Source organism: Tupaia chinensis, unplaced genomic scaffold (genome assembly GCF_000334495.1).
Source record: "Tupaia chinensis unplaced genomic scaffold, TupChi_1.0 Scaffold000238_1, whole genome shotgun sequence".
Classification (NCBI taxonomy): domain Eukaryota; kingdom Metazoa; phylum Chordata; class Mammalia; order Scandentia; family Tupaiidae; genus Tupaia; species Tupaia belangeri.
Genome location: NW_006159716.1, coordinates 6,664,022 through 6,677,749, shown reverse-complemented (window position 1 = coordinate 6,677,749; position 13,728 = coordinate 6,664,022). Strand labels below are relative to the sequence as shown.

At 45.5% G+C, this 13,728-nt stretch overlaps 1 protein-coding gene across 1 annotated transcript in view; it reads right to left on the bottom strand.

Moving 5' to 3' along the window:
• BTBD9 (BTB domain containing 9) overlaps positions 1–13,728 on the bottom strand; it is a 431,835-nt gene that overhangs the window by 74,469 nt on the left and 343,638 nt on the right. The gene's annotated exons all lie outside the window — the stretch shown is intronic.

Below are 13,728 nucleotides of genomic sequence, written 5' to 3'. Positions count from 1 at the left end.
TCAAGGGGCGAGGAGATGGAGAGAGAGAAGCAGCTACAGGAGTTGCTCCTAGCGCACATGGAAGAGTTCAAAGCTCATACATGTATCACACATGTGGATGTGGGTATCTGCACTCTGTCTAGCCAACATGCTACCTAGAACTCTGATACCATGATACGTAAACATGGAACTTCAGAGGTGAATCCACTCTATGTTGTGTTTTACATAACTAGTACACATTTTTATTGACAGTATAATGAGCTGCACTATTTTAATAAAAACAGTCTTAGGAGCCTAGCACCATGCCTTGTTCAAGAATGACATTTCACAGGTGTGTAGACAGAGGCACGGGAGAGTAAAGGCTTGCTCAAGGGTACCTGGCCAGTCAGGGAAGACCATGAGAGCTGGGATTCTTCATTTCTAGTCCAGGGTTTTGTGTTTCTTTTTAAGATAGAGTCTCACTGTCACCCTCCTGCCTCAGCCCCTGAACTGGGACTATAGGCGTGTGCCAATACGCCTGCTCTTTCTGGCTCTTTTCAACACCGGGTCTTGCTATGTTGTCCAGGCTAGACCTGAGTTGGCAACTTTCTGCCTCGGCCCTCTCACATGGCCAGGACTACAGGTGCCACCATGCCGGGCCTGCAGGTTAGACACGCAGTCGAATCCACCAAGCATGGCTTCTTAGCAATGTGTTATCACAGCCAGACCTGGTCTAGGGTTTTTATTTTGCCTATTTTATCTCACTTATGTGCAATTAATGCTGTCATATTTTGCACTTTTCTTGCTGGTGGTAAGATATCAGGAAAAGTATTCCCAGGACATTGTCACCAATATAAAGGCTGGAGTTGAAATAATTTTACAGTACACATAAGCAATCCCTACCACGGATGCTCACTTTCATACCTGCAACCTCATCTCAGCAACCGGCCTGTACTCCTGGGGTTGGACTCGGCCCTCCACCAGTGACGTGCTCATCCACAGAAGAAGCACAGTAAACTGCTTGGCCCCAGGAAGCCACGTGTTCCACAGCCGGCCTGCACTTTACACACCTGGAAGCCACTTCCACGGCCTCTTTAATTTTGTGGTCAGGTGGACTTTTGCCTGGCTCATTACAAATTCATAGCAGGTATATTATAAAAATGGCTCGAATGAATGGATAAAGGTCTGTATCGGTTTCCTGCAGGTAGATAATGTATTCTCCTGTGGGTAAAAGGGGAGCCTTGAAAGAAGGTGGGCAGGACCAGAGGGCTAGAACAAGAGTGAAAGGTAAGCGAGGGGCTGGCCACATTCTCCTGGCCCCGATCTTTCAGAACAAACCTTCAGAACTGATACACGAATGCAGCTACAGAGAGAGACGTGATTCCGAAACCTGCGCAGGCGAGGAGGGCTTGGGTTTCCCATGAACTCCACTTGGCTCCCAGCACCGCTGGCTGGGTTTACCTGATTGAGGTCGCCGCATTTCAAGGTGTAACATGGGAGGTCAGTGACAAAGACGGTGCTTGACTCATCTCAGCAGCAAATGGCCCCAGACCCACGGTGTACACTGACGGAGGAGGTCACAGGAGACCAAGAGAAATCAAGGAAAGGAATGGCACGATAACAAAGAACATTTCCTGTTTTCATCAGAATGTCTGCTTTATCCAAAGGTTTTCAGATGTGAGTATTCGGCTGACCCTGCGTCTCCCTGTGCGTGTGCTGTGGACCTCTCCAGCAGTCTGGTAAAGCCTATGAACCCCTTTTCAGAACGCTTTCGAATGCACAGAGGAAAACACACAAGGGAACCGAAAGACCCTGAAATGCAGTTGTGTCTGCAGCTCCTGGCCTGAGGTGGAAAGCCTCAGCACTTGGGTGGGCAGAGCTGTAGGGGACAAGATCCTCAGGAACCTGAGGCTGTGCAGCGCCTTAGAGCTGGAGTTCTGATTTTTTCAAGAAAGTGTAAGTTGTTCATACACAGATGAGGAGTGCCTCATTTAGGGAAGAATAATGGTGACGACAAGCTTTTATGTTGTATCCCCAAACCCTCTGTTAGGTGCTTTTCCACATCAGCCCCCTTTCCCAATAGGAATTAGCATCATGAGCACAGTTTCTGGGTCCTTTTTGAAAACAAATTTCTGAGATCTCCTTAGGCTCCTCCTGTCCCAGCCTGTTCCTCCTCTCCCCTACTTTGCTTTAATCTGTGGTAAAATTAACTCATATGACCTAGACATTTCTAAAAGAGAACTCTGGTTTGTGGTATCATTTCTAACAGGCTGAAACCCCTCCCACCCCCCATCCCCGAAATACTGAAATCCAAATATCCAACATCATTACAGGGGCTCAACACCCAGTAATGCCCGAATCCAATGTGAGGCAAACCGCTCCTGCTTGGAAGGAAAGACCTGTTTTGGATTACAACAGTTTACCAACACAAACACGATACGATAGTAATGCCTGTAAAAGAATTGCGAGGACTATAAATCCTAATTTGATTCAGCTGATCTAAGTAGACCCCAAATATGACATGCTAGGCTAGAAATCAAATCCCAGTACACAACTGGAAAATGTGGGCACCAATAATACTAAGACTCCAGAGAGTTCGGTGGCAAATGGGTTGTTTTACTGACTTCTGATTAAAAAATCTGCTTCCACCTGGTCCGTGCATTTCATGTGCAGAGCAGAGTGGGTTCAATTCCGCATGCCAAGTAGCAATCTCACCGGCAGGCACAGTGGGAGGAAGCGAACAATAGCTCCCATGCCTGGAGACGGTCTGTCCAGATTCGGCTCTGGCACTGAGAAACAAAGAGCTGTGAGAGGATGTGCCAAGGGGGTGGGGGTGCCCCGTGCGAGCCCCGGGAGCCTGGTCTCCACCCAAACATACACGTCTACACCTCCCCGCTCAGCTGCAAACTTCATAAAGGTGCAGCTCACTTGCTTTTTAGTTCTAACTGCACATTTGTCCTTGTGTGATTTGGGTGGATTTTTAAGCGGATGTAGGACACGATCATTCAACTCCAGTTTGCTTTTTGGGTGACACTTGGCAAGAATCAGCTGATTGGAGAGTCTTTTTTGATGTGTTATGTTGTTTTCAGACTGGACTATAGGCAAGCGGTCTATCTTTCCTTTTCATCGTAACTCCACACACCAAGGGGAACAATCCATCATTTTGATGAACAATTCCAACCTTTTGCACCATAAAGGCAACATCATCTCTAAAACCACCTCAAACAATTTCTGCATCTTAGTTGCCATCGTTCACTAATACTGTGGTTTTAGCAAGCCAGACGCATCAGACCAGGCAGAAAATCTGCAGGAAGCCCTCCTCTGTGACAAATGCATGGCAGTGCCCAGTGATCATGGAAGTACCGTGACTCCCATGACCATGATCCATCAGACTTCCCCAATATCACAGAACCAACGGTTCCTGATCTTGCTCAAGCCCTCTGACAGATGTAAATGGTGACCAAGAGGCCTACAGAGACGAACGAATGAGGAGAGAACGCGAGCCATATCTCAAGAAGGGAGAAAGACGGTCTGATGAGAAAGCAATCTTAATTTAGTACAGAAAATGCAGAATCTTACATGTTACAAGGCATCAAGAGGAAGTTAAGAGATGACTTTAAACAGAGGTGTGGAGAGTTACAATGTAATGCTTTTGTCTGTTTCTGTTCTAAATGTATTTTCCAATGATTAAAAACAAAACAAAACAAAACAAAACAAAAAAACAGAGCAGATCCCATGCAGTCTTAACAGTATGCGACTGACTCCAGGGAACACACCATCAAGAGCCCTCTTCCTCTCTCAAGGAAGGGCACTGAGCCATCTAGGGCAAGCCCACTTTATACTTAAGATACAATCTCCTATAGGAAATTTCAAACAATAACTTGAGACTTGGCAGTTTTATCATCCAAGCTATTGGGCTAAGCTTCAAGATACCAACCCCTTGAGGAAAGCACAGCCAGGAGACAGCTAAAACGAGCTTAGGAATGTATACAGTCGTTTTATTATAAATGGCTACTTCAGAACCATTTTATTTGACTTTGACTTTTATAAGGCAAAATTAACCATTACAGATCTTGGACACATTTAGGGAACAATTTGCTAATCTATCTTGTAATCTAAAAAATAAAAATAAAAAGAACAAGAAAAAGGAAATGGAAAATTCATTGTTTTGGTTGGAAAACATCCACATTTTGGCTATCACTAAAAGTCAAGCAGAAACCTCCTGTTATCAAGGATAAGCGGAAAATTACTCCTTATTACACGGTATTACACAGTTTACAGAGAGTGCAAGTGCTCATTACAAACTGAACTCCACACTTATCCTATCTCAGAGAGGGCAGCCAGACCACTCAGAAGCACAACAAAACACAGGCAATTTACTAAGCATCCCTCCCTCGGAGGTTATTGTTTCCAAAACAAAAGGTAACAAAGAGCAGATTGGCTGAGGTGTAGGCTGCAATCCTGCCATCTCTGGGAAGATCTGAGCTCAGAGGCACACTTGAACTTCCCCGGCAGGCTGAAGGGAGGAGTGGTCTTCATTTACCCACCAGGGCCAAGCCCACTCCCAGCAGTGTGTGCTTCCCGATTTAGCACGCTGCTTGCTCCATAAATGTTCCGGCTACCAATTCACTCAGAGGAGAGGTCTAGCCACGTGTGTGGAAATCCACAGACGCCTCTTTTTGCATTTGGATCAAGGGCCCTCAATCACAACTGTCCTGACTCAGCTGGAAGGCTTACCTCCTGAGCGGTGCGGGGAGGCAAGCACCCTACTCAGTGCCTGGCCTAAGGCAGGGGCTCCGCTAAGTTAGTGACTGGATAAACACCAAACACAGTTAACAAAGGCCCTGCCCCACAGACTGGGGTTCCTGGCAGGGCAATCATTTAGTATTAGTTGAATGACAATTTTAATTAAAGAATTGGGAAAAGAAGAAAATAGTGCCTGAAAAGATCAGTTGTTCTATTTCCAAATATGAAAGCTCAGAAGATTGTGCCCTGTGTTCTCATCTCCTCAGAAATTTATAAAGTTAATTAATATTAATGTGAGAAAGAATACCATTATTAATGCAATGTGAAGGTATAAATTGAAAGTCAGAATAGAAATCCAAGAAGGAATGCATTTGTAATTGTAGATTCACAGAACATACGTGCCTTATGAAAAACTTGATTGCTACTTAACATTATGGCGGCTCTCTCTTCACAGGGCAATACAGCCGCATCTCTGGGCCGGCAGGGCTTTCTGTGAGCCTACTGCAAGCACCTTCAAACAGCGATAGTGCGATGAGAACATCAACTTCGGAGTTCCATGAGTTTAAATCTGTGACGTCAATATTAGATTAGCGTAGGTTTGAATTTTTAATTAGGAGAAATGAATTCGAAAGATTCAGAAACATGAAACAAACAAATGGATCAGCTTCCGGAGCCCTCCCTTCTCCCACCCCCAGCACACCCAAGAGAAAAGACTATACATTTCACAGCTCCAGTAGTCAGAATTTCTATTAAGCCCATATATCCACTGCCAAATCCTACAGAGAATGCAGTAACTCCCTGGAGAATTAGGAAGGAAAAAGGAGCAATACAAACAAGTCCGTCTCATCTGCTAGAGCAGTTCGAACTCGTGCTGTCCTCCTTCGCCTGAGGATCACCTCTGCACCAGCAGTTCACACTCAGGCCCCGAGAACAGGAGCTGAGGAGGAAAAGGACTTTATCCAGTCTTCTTCACCAGAGGAAACCCATGAGCGCTCTGGCATGAATTTACTGTGCAACACGGCTTGGAGGTGGGCGGACGAGCTGGCCACTGGGAAGGGCAGGTGGCTAAGCCGTACCACTAGAAGCACAAGCACTCTTGGCTCTGCTTTGGTTGACTGCACACGGGCGGCACCGTGCTGTATACACCTGGACGAAGAGGCGCAACGCCATCACCAATCCCTCCACAGCAGCTGGCAAACGTGTGCAATCCCAGGTGATCTCCACTCTGAAACTACCCTTTAAAACTTGTACAGAGTGTTTATTATTGACACTCAGTACACAATTTACAGCACCATGGTGAAACTCACTTACAGTCCATTTCAAGGGATCGTGAAAAGAAAATGTCAACTGTGGGGAAAATATGCTTTATGGATCCCGGCTTAAAAAAGAGGAAAAAAACACACATGCGAGTCTCTTTTGTTGGAAGGGAATAGTCTAATAAATGGCCTAATGAGCAGTGTAATGACTTTACTTTTTTAAGTAGGCAATAGGAAGGCAAAGGGAAGAAAACAGAGTATAAGAGAGTCTACCCCCTGCTTAATGAATCCCTAGATAATCTAGCTTTGACCACTGGCATACTTTTAAAACCAATTTTTACATACAAATTATAATTCAGCTAACAAACTGGGCAAATTAATATTCTATGGAAGAAGTAACAGTGACAGAAAGGCAGAAAATCATATAAAAACGTAGGTGAGTTTATCTGAAATCTGTAATCTTCATCGCAGCTACTGGGAGCTGAGTGTATTTCTGACGTACACCTGTATGTTATGTTAAAGCCTGAAGTTCAGAGGTTTGGGAGCCCAAGTCCCAGCTACCACAGCAGCAGGCAGGCGGGCTCAAAGTGCACTTTCTCAGAAAAACTCCCCACCTGTATTCCACACTCTGACCATGCCTCCATTCTTTCAGCCCTTGCATGTCTGTGCTTAATGGGATCTCACAGGCCATGAGAAATTCTGGGAAAAAAAGAAATCGGAATCAGACCTGGATTCTAACCTGGGCTTTGCCGTTAGATTATTCGATGAGAACTTGGGAGGGGCACGGGATTCTAACCTGGGCTTTGCCGTTAGATTATTCAATGAGAACTTGGGAGGGGCACCCTTGCCTCTATCTGAAATTTTCATCTGTAAAATGAGAGGTCTGGGCTACGAACTCCAAGATACTAACTACACACACACACACACACACACACACACGTACACTATATATATATATATATATAGTCGTTCGGAAAGTCATGATACATTTTTGCATTAGGAAAACACTGAAAAATACACCATGACATCACTCGCTGGAGAGAGAAAGAGGCAAAGAGAAAGTATCTCCCATGGGGAATGATCATGCCATAATCCCTTCTCCTCCATTCCTCCCTCCTTTTAGGGTTTTGGATGCACACACACGTTTCTCAAGGCATTGGGTCTGGGACTCGAACTGCAGGGCCGGTCATGTGAGATCCAGCTGCCTTAGACACCACACCACAGGCTGGCCCCAGTTACGCTATTTTATGACTCTAGGATCTTGTTTTGCATCTTACACTGTGTAGTTATGATTCTAGGATCTTGTGTGATATCTTACGCTGTGGTGTGTGTGTGTATGTGAAAGAAATAGAGCGAGGGTTCCCAAATGTTCTATGTAACCTATAAGTTCCTTAAGGTCCACATCTCTTGTTTCCTCAGTATTTTCACTCAGAATGAAGTATGAACTTTCACCTACTAAGGTCACTCAATAAATATTAAAGTGATTCAAAGTTGGTTGGATGGTGTATTTGATTTCAGACTTCCAGAGGGTACCCTGCAAAAAGTGGGCCCTGTATTTCCAGGGGATAAACTTCAGTGTACCTTGAAAAATGGCTATATTTTTCTTTTTCTTTTCTTTCTTTTTTTTTTTTTTTGGAGAGGTTTTTGTTATAGGGCACGTGTGCTTGCCAGAAAGAGAGAGATAGAGAGATAGAAACCGAGCAATCACCCCCAGAGGGATGGGCATGCCGCAATCCCTTCTCCTCCATTCTCCTCTCAGGATCTTGGGCACGCACGCACACGTGCCCAGCATGAGTTTAAGTCACTGGGTCTGTGACTTGAACAGCAGTTGACTACGTGGGAGTCCAGTGACATAGCCATTATGCCAACCGCTGATCCCAAAAAATGGCTAGATTTTTAAAAATCAACTTTCCTCCTGGCCTAACTCATTTCCTCCCATCTCTGAAACAGACCTAAGAAAGAGTGACTATTATCAAGTTTTATGTAAAGAAATTGCAGTGGACATTCAGATCATGGAGGAGTCACTTGTGGCTGGGAGGAGAAAGATCAAGGAAGAACTCAGAGCATTCGGCTTGAGAGGAACGCAGGATAAGTGGAGACGTGAGTATCAGCCAGAGGAAATAGAGATAATTAGCTGGTCTCAAGAACAGACTCCTATGACAATAGTAATTGGGCCAGACTGAAAGGAAAATGGGAACGTCCCTGTAAAGAGAGAATTAAAGAGATAAAGGTCAGAACGTCTGTTTGGAGTCGGAGACATATGGTAATTGTATATTTGAGATCTGGACGTGCAGTCTAATGGGGGACGGGATCTTTGCACGCAAGATGTTTGGGAAAAGCTGGTCACGTAGAGATGGAAGATGAGCCAGGCAGGGTCAGGGGCTGTCCTCAGTAGCTCACTGGCGGGAGGCCGTGTACAGGGGGTTCAGGGAGCACAGCAAGGACCACCAAGCAACAATGTCCCAGACACTAGAAGAGCAGCCGATTCACACAGGGCAGGGAGAGTGGAAGGAAATCCATCAGAGGATATTACAAATACTCATGGAAAGAAGAGGCTCTAAGTCAGGATGGAGGCAAGGGGAATAGAAATAAGGGGGAAAGGGATATGGGGGCCAGCAGATGGCATGGCGGTTAAGACACCGAGCTCCCATATGGTTGGGGGTAATTTCTCACCTCCCCCCTCATTGTCTCTCCCCACTGAGTGCATGTACCTTATGGCAAAAAAAAAAAAAAAAAAAAAAAAAAGGATACGGCACCTGACTGGCTGTGGAAGGCAAAGAAGAGAAAAAAGCCGAAGGGGTGGGAGGAGATGACCAGGAGAAGGGGGCTTCACCAGTGAGCAGGGACACCAGAAGACAGGAGCTCCTCTATGGGGAAAGGACAAGAAGTTCATCTGAGATCTAAGCCTGAGAAGCGGGCTCACGGGGGCAGTGGGCTGAGTGGAGAGACACTAAGCCAAGAGAACAAGCCGGGTCATTAGGGAAGGGTGCTCTTTCACAGCGCTAAACATCGATTCTACGTGCATATTGGGACCCTGGATTCATAGCAAGATTTCATTTCCTTTTCCTTTTTTTTAACCTGGGAAGAAAACATGAGCCTCTTCACTCTAGGATAGAGCTGAGCCTGCGTTAGTCACAGGACAGCCAGGACAGAGCCTGCTCACTCACACCCAGGAATGCTGGTGCACCCCGGTAGACTGAGGATATGGTCAAACCTACAAAGCCTTTCCTTCCTGCTGCCTGTGTTCACCGACCACCACAGAGCCTCTGCTTCCCTTTTCTGCAGATATCTACATTGATCATTTTTTAAAACAGGTATCTATGGGACCAGCAGATGGCATAATGGTTACATTGCTGGACTCCTACATGGCCAACCATGGTTCGAGTCCCAGGCCTGGTGGCTTGAAACTCATGTCGGGCGCATATGCATGCGTGCCCAAAATCCCGAGAAGAGAATGGAGGGGGTGATTTCTTGCTTTCTGTCTCTCTGTCTCTGTCTCTTCAGCAGGCACATGGACCCAATAGCAAAAATCTCTCTTAATAAATAAATAAATAAAGCAGGCATCTATGACAACTGTGACTGTGGTGTCTGGTGCTCAATGTCCTCATCCACGTTAGGATTATGTGACTGATTAGAGGCCTCTGAACTGCTTCATCGCCTATGGTCATCTCAGGGAAGAGGTTAATAATCTAGTCTGGTCGTAAAGAGGGTCAACTGAGCATGTCTCCAAATGGTGCAGGGCTGGACACGCTGCAGCTATCCGGAGACCATGGGAGGTACGTAGGATTCAAGAGTGAGGCCTGCTTGGTTGAACAGACTCCACCTTGCTAGGAGAGGGACATGGAATGCCCTCTTAAACAAGAGAGAGAGGGGGGGGAAAGTGAGAAATCACCCCCTGAGGGGATGGCCACCCCAAAATCCCTTCTCCTCCATTTTTCTCTTAGGATTTTAGGCATGTACACACAGACACCCAGCATGATTTTTCAAGCTGCCGGGTCTAAGACTCAAACCGTACAGTTGGACATGCGGGATCCTGCTACCCCAACCTCTGTGCCACCTATTGCCCCCAGGTATTTTTTGTTTGTTTGTTTTTTGTTTTTTTGTTTTGTTTTGTTTTTACCTTTCACTCTGAAAATTCAGAAAAGCAGTCGAAACATATTAACCTGACAAACTTGGGATTTTAAATCAAATCAATGTCTGCAGTGAAAGGAGCACAGCTGGCAAGCAGTTTTAAAGCACTCGGCCCCTCTGTAAAGAAAAACACCACTCTAAGAGTGCTCCAGAATAACGGTAATGGACTTTCAGCCAGTGAGGGAGCTCGAGTGGAAAACTAAGACCGGGGGTACAAGTAACATTAACTAGATGAGCAAAGATTGATGAAAAGATCAGAAGAACTAAGCTTATGTCAACAATTTAAGTAAAACCTGTGGAATAAGGCTACAGATGAAGCAAGCATGATGACTGGTAATGGACTAACAAAGGGAATTGGAAAGACACATCTGCAGTTGACGAGTACTACATCAAAGGTAACTCTTACTCCCGCCCAGAAATCTTCCTTGCTCCATGTGACGCATCTTACCTAGAAGCGACAGACTTCCTGATTCGGCTGGGTGATGATGACAGCCCCAGATAGTCACAGGAGAAAAGAAACTGACACGTATGCAAGACAAGATACAGCAATGGCTCTCATTCACCCATTCATTCAGATAACTGGTACATACTGATCTTTTTTTTTAAAAAAAAAATTATTTTATTTTGGACCAGCAGTTAACGTAATGGCTATGTCACTGGACTCCCATGTAGTCGACTGCAGTTTGAGTCCCAGACCTGGTTGCTTAAACTCATGCTGGGCGCGTGTGCATGCGTGCCCAAGATCCCAAACGGAGAATGGAGAAGAAGGGATTGGGGCATGGCCATCACCTCTCGGGGTGATTTCTTGCTTTCTATCTCTCTGTCTCTCTCTGGCTTTCTGGCGAGCACATGCGCTCTATAGCAAGAACTTCTCCAAAAAAAAAAAAAATCATTTTATTTCATTTTATTCATCATTTAAAAAAATGCAACCAGAGAGAGAGACAGAGAAAGATAGAGTGAGAAAGCAAGCTGCTGGGTCCAGGACTTGAACTGTGGTTGGCCATGTGAGAGTCCAGCCCTTAACCACCATACCACCTGCCGGGCTCCCCATGGATCTTCTACAAGTACTGGGTTCTTGCTAGACTACTATGGATAAAAGAGTGATGAATAAAACAATCCAAAACTTTGCTGTCAAAGGGCTTATCTTTTAGTGGAGAAGAACAGCAATAATTTAGTAGCCATGTGAAGAAATGGGTCATTACAAACTTCGATATGGGCTGTGAAGGAAAGTAGTCTGGTTCTAGGGGGGACAACAAAGGAATGTGATTGAGATGGGTGGTCAGCATAGACTTTCCAGAGACAGTGGCCCTTGACGTGAGAACAGAAGGATAATGGGAGTTAGCCAGGCAAGTGGCAGAGGGTGGGCTCTGCACAGGGGCCACCACAACATGAGCAAAGGCTCTGTGGAGGACAGAGTGTACTGCACACGAGGAGAGAGGAAGCCGGGGAGACGTGAACACTGAAAGCACACAGAGAGGCAGCGTGAGGCTGCAGAGGCAGGAGGGGCCAGACTGTGAAGGGCCTTCTAGACCATGTGAAGAATTCTGGTCTAGATCTGGGGCAATGGGAAGTGAGGGAGGGTCCTGTGCAGAAATAGCGCCCAAGCTGAGTTTGCAGAGTGCACCTGTGACCACCATACGTCATGTAAACTTCGCACGGGTGCACAGAGAGAGTCGGAGGAGGCCAGTCGGTGGAGTGGAGAACAGGAGATAGGGGATGGTGGCTGGACAGTGTGATCTTGATTTACTTTTGTCCTTTGGAACGTAATATTAGCATGAAAGTTATTTCCTTAATAACAGAAAAATCCTCCTGACCATGTACGTTGAAGTGTGCTCACACAGCTCACTGAGAAAGCTTTATTGAGGTGCGCTTCATTTTTTTATAACAGGCATGGAAAAAAATATTACCCTCACAGAATTATGTGATCCCTAGGTTAAGTATGGAAGAAGGAAATGAGAGCATTCAGATTGTCCTGCCTCAAAGGATTTCATTTCCTTCCAGTTCCTTCACCTGTCAAGTGTTCTGGGCAGGGAGAAGCCTCCCTAGTCGGAGGTCCATAGGACCTGCTGATAGCTCCAAAACTTAGAGTGCAGGCAGTGCAAAATCCACTTTCCACATGACTTCTGATACAGAAGTACATGTCTGCATTAAAAACTTTCTGAAAGGGGACCAGCAGTTGGCGTAATGGCTATGTTGCTGGACTCCCATGTAGTCAACCGCGATTCGAGTCCTGGACCAGGTAGCTTAAACTGACGCAGGGCGCGTGTGCATGTATGCCCAAGATCCCGAGAGGAGAATGGAGGAGAAGGGATTGCAGCGAGGCCGTGCCCCTGGGAGGTGATTTCTCGCTTTCTGTCTGTCTGTCTCTCTTTGTCTTTCTGGTGAGCGCACAAACCCTGTAGCAAAAACCTCTCAAAAACAAACAAACAAACGACTTTCTGCAACATAAAAGACAAGCCCTTCTAAATAGGCAGGTATGGTTGACTATGGTTGACTGACTCTCAGTTGATGTTTCCAAAATACACATCTACTCATGGTATTCATCATCCTGTAAGTGGCAGTTTGATTAATAGATGTCCCCTTGCTCTTCCATGCAGATGCTACCAACAGGGCAGGCTCTGGTATCTCATCATGAACACAAGGACTTGCCTAGACTCAGATGTGATGTGTGTGTGTGTGTGCGTGTGTGTGTGCCCACGCACATGTTTTATTCCAAATTATGGTACTTTTTCTTTATTTTTCATTCCTCCTACAGGTACATGTTTATCACTCAATTTCTAAAACTCTTGACAAAATTAACACCAGTGTGCCCTTTTTTCAGGAAAGAACATGACTGTTCTTTTTTTTTTTTTTCGTTACTGCCAAATGCTGTGTAGAAGAACAGAATTACGTATGAAAAGAGAAAAACAAAATTTTAAAAGTGACAATTACACAACCAGAGCCCGTTAATTGGCTTGGACTTTCCAGAAGGAACAGCAAGCACACTCCTCCTCGCTCACAGGAAAGACGCCTCTGAGGAGAGCGGCCCTGTCTGCTGCCAGTGCGCAAACTCACAGACGTGGCAGTATTTCAGTATGGGATCTATTTGACAGTCAAGAGCTTCAATTCCTTTCTGGAAACTGAAACTTGACACTGACTGTGAACTTCTCCTCCTCAGTACCATTGACGGTGAAGACATTTCCCCCTTTAAAGCCCACTCTCTTTCTGTTTATCACATTAGTGACACTAGACCCTTTACATACAGCCTCCAAACCGCATGGCTAGCAGTGACCTCCTGCAAGCAATCCACAGTTTTCGTTTTAAGTGTCAAGCTAAAAAAACAAAGGGGGAGGAAGAAGGCTTTCTCAAGGCTGTCACTAACAATGGCAAAGAAGATGCAGAAAATAGCAGACAAGGTAAATTGTCTAGGATTAAATGTGCCATTTTTCAATCTTGCTACACTTTAGAAGAGTTCACTGAGGCTGTAACTCTCCACCTTTAATTTATCCTGTCGTCCTCAGTCACTGCAGCACTTAGAAGAAACATGATTCCTCCAACATTCCCAGTGAATAAATAGCACTAGCTACAGAAACAGATCCTAGACCAGAAGATTGTCCTTCCTCAGGATAGAGGCCGGTACACTCAGTCAGGGGGCACA